This window comes from Alligator sinensis, unplaced genomic scaffold (assembly GCF_000455745.1).
Source record: "Alligator sinensis unplaced genomic scaffold, ASM45574v1 scaffold2627_1, whole genome shotgun sequence".
Classification (NCBI taxonomy): domain Eukaryota; kingdom Metazoa; phylum Chordata; order Crocodylia; family Alligatoridae; genus Alligator; species Alligator sinensis.
In genome coordinates this window covers 13,247-16,755 of record NW_005844024.1, presented here as the reverse complement: position 1 = coordinate 16,755, position 3,509 = coordinate 13,247, and the positions used below count along the sequence as shown (strand labels likewise).

The window sequence follows — 3,509 nt, the reverse complement described above, 5'->3', positions numbered from 1 at the left end:
TTCATCTCCCTCTTTTATGTAACTTCTCTTATTTTATGAACAAAATATATCTGCTGAATTGGAAGGAAGTAAAGCTAGAAGACACCAAGGTTATTTTATTATAATAAAGCTATTATCCCCAACAGATGCTGCCCCAAAATCAGTTTGTCTCATAAGTGCATCCCCAGTATTGCTTCAAAACAGCATGCAATATTTAGAAACAACACTGTTCCTAGACAAAGGCCTAATTAGGGTCCCTGCCTGTTTTCCAAAATGTTTTGTGAGTTTGAAAACAGAAGGAGGTCGTGTTGTGTGTGTGTTTTGTGAACACACAGCATGCAAGCCTCTGCTGTGCATCTGTGATCTGTGATCAGAACGTCCCTTCACACCACGGTATTTCTGGTCTTGCTTTCTGTTCATCCACTTTCCCTGGAGAACAGTTTGTGTTGCTTATTTCCTGTTGGGGTTGCTGGCACTGACATGGCCCTAAAGGATCCTGTCCCTAGGAGGAAAGGAAAGGGTTAAAGCAGAGCCTTGGAACTGAAACCACCGCAGCTGAGACTTGTTCTGGCCTTGATTAAAGGCTGCCAAATGGGGTGTGGGTTGCTGCATGTCTGGTCTTTTTTTAATTTTTGGGTTTGTTTTTTTCATGTCTCTCTCTTTTTTGGGAAAACACTGGCTATTAGTGTTGGGATTAAATAGTTTGGGCAGTGGGGCATTTTGCTGAGTGGGTATAAGCCTGTTTGTAAAGTTTGGATGAGATGGATAGTTTGGGAAACATCTACAGTTGCTCTTCTCTGACTGTCAGAAAGAGTATTTGGTGACATGCCCTCAACAGACCAGAAGAAATAAGGAAGCATCCCCCCTTGGGTAGCCAAGGTCGGTGTCTGCTAGCTACAAGCCTGACAACTACATGGCATTAATAGAGGTGTAGGTTGTAGCCCTGTGGGTTGAAGGACAGAGGCAGACAAGGTGCTTTGGATGAATCTGATATCTCTTATTAGACCAACTTGAATATTTGGGGGAATTTTTTTTTTCCAACTATTTAAGTTGGTCTAATAAAACATACCAGATCCATCCAAAGAACCTTGACTGCCTATGACATCAAGAGATGAGCTGTAATTGTGGGCCCAAAGGCTGAGGGTGCAGATTCTGCTTGAAAAATGCAGCTTCTTATCAGGAGCTCTCTTCAGAAGTGTGCAGCTTGGATGCCAAAAGCATTTTGTTAACAGGAAAATTCTTAATATGAAACTGCAAATGAGAAGGTTAGAAATGCTGAAGTGACTTTGGTGCTTCATTGTTAGTTTTTGGTTTTTTGGGGAGGTGGAGACTTCTTTGTTCATTGTGTTTTCTTCAAGTGGCGTTTGAGTTCCTAACTAACTTTGGGCACTTCTGACAATATTACTTGCAATATAAAAATACAAACAATGATGATCAACATCCTAAATGCATTTTCAGCTCATAGGGTCAGAGTCTCAACTGGTCTATTTGAGTGTAGCTCAAAATAAGGAGTTGAATTATGCCACTGCCACTCTAGGGCCTGGTTCATTGCCATGACCCAGTATTTTCAGGCCTCCCAATGCAAAACCTACACCTGTCTGGCAGAGAGAAAAGGAACTTTCTCTTAGTAAAAAGCATGAACCCTGTAGCACAGGTCACTTCTTACCATTTAATTAGTTTATTCAATGTAAGCTCATGGTCAGGATCAAGCCCAGGTTTCTTCTGTACTATTTTTGGTGGGGTTGAAAATGCTTTGTGTACAAATATACATCAAAGCCAGGAGGCAGTTTCAGTGCCAGCCAGCTTGAAAACCAAAACCAAACCAAAATAAAAAACTCTGGATTTGAATCTTCACAGATGCCAATTAAAGGGAGGCCTTGAGATGTAAAGCAGCACACGGCAATAATAAAAAAACACACTCTTGTGTTGAAGATGTGCCTGATTACTAATGAGCAGACAGTTGCTATGCTATTCCAGGTGCTGTTAATAAAAGCCTCTTTTCCTGGCACCTGTGACCCTGTGAACACATCCAAAAGACTCATGAGTGGGCTGCATGCCTCTTGGTAGGTATCCCGGGCAGGTAATGTAAGCCTAGTGAAATAAAACCTAATCCACAGCACAGAGGGCTGTGTGGATTTTTTTCTGATGAGTCTGTCTGTGAAGCAATGATTCAGTCCTGAGAGACCTACCACATCACTTAAGCTTCATTCTATTTTCTAACCACTTTCTCCCCCTCTCCTATTTTCTGTTCTGAGTGAAGCAAGAGCCTTTTCAGCCTCAAAGTTTTGGGTTTCTCTGAAAGGCACCCAACGTTTGATTTGCACTCATTCATGCCAATGCAACTCACTCATTTTCAGTGTAATTTTTCCTGATTTGTGCCCTTTTAAGTGAAAGGAGAATCAGGCTCCCTTTTAAGAAGGAAATCAGTCCATAAGACTTGCTAATGTTGAAGCATATAGCAAACTTTTATATATGGCAGTCTTCTACTGCTAATTTTTAGTTATTTTTGTTTTTGCATCATTTACAGTAAACTTTTAAAGAAGTTCATAAGGTGTTTTTTTTTTTTTTTTTTTTCTTTTTAAGTGTTTCTCTACTGGGCACCTAACTTATTTCTGCATGAGATGACTTACTTGTGAAGAATAAAATATCATCCAGTGATAACAGAATCTGTTGTCTTTCCATAACAATTACTACTATCGAATGTGTATCCTGCAAATTAAATAGAGCATTTAACTTTTTTGACAGAAAATTTTTCTGTCAAAAATGTCCATTAATATAAATTTTTAATTTTTTGCTGCAGGATCTTGCTTTTGATACATTTTTTTTTGTTTAGAAAAATTGAAGAAGTCCCTTTCAAAACATCTTAAAGAAGTAACACTTCTGTTTTCCAAAAGAAAAATGTATTTGAAAACAAAAGGCCTTTCTTTTTCTCAAACAGTATAAGGCAATATTTCGAATCACTGTTTGGGGATCTCAAAATAATCATTACTTTCTTTCCTGTCTGTGATTTCCTCCCCTCTCCCCTCCCCCAATATTTTTTTTCTGGAAAAGGTTGAATTTCAATTTTCTCTTCCAGTTAGGAACAAAAAATATAATAATTTTGCAACTGTTTATTTCCTATGATGCAGAAGTTCTGCCAAGCTCCTAGGTTTAATTAAGTTAATATGGGATAGTAGCAGATTGCTATCTATTCCCTTAGGTGAGTCAAGAGAGGTACTTAGTTGTGTCAGGCTTCCTTTTTCCATCATTAGGGAGGTAAGTATGTAGTGGTGTCTGTCCGGGACATGGTTCCCCCCTGTGTTCCTTCTGCGTAGCTGTGGATCCCCTCTCTATGGGGCTTGCTGGCAAAGCAGGAAACTAGCTCCGAGTCTAGACACACTCACTTGTGAAAAAGAGGTTTTGCAAAACTGTATCAATTGAAGTGCTTCCATTACTTCTTACAATGGGCAGAATCTATGTTCTGTTACATATAAAGCATAGAGACTGGACATCTATGTGATAGGTGACAAAAACCATTATATGTGCTGAGG

The 3,509-nt window shown here is 39.3% G+C and overlaps 1 long non-coding RNA gene across 1 annotated transcript in view; it reads left to right on the top strand.

Annotated features, from left to right (window-relative positions):
* Positions 1-605: 605 nt before the first annotated feature.
* The window catches only part of LOC102378514, a 7,666-nt gene continuing 4,762 nt past the window's right edge, over positions 606-3,509 (top strand). Inside the window, exons 1-2 of the long non-coding RNA XR_325605.2 lie at positions 606-858; positions 1,957-2,042. This is a non-coding gene — a long non-coding RNA (uncharacterized LOC102378514). The remainder of the gene's footprint in view (positions 859-1,956; positions 2,043-3,509) is intronic.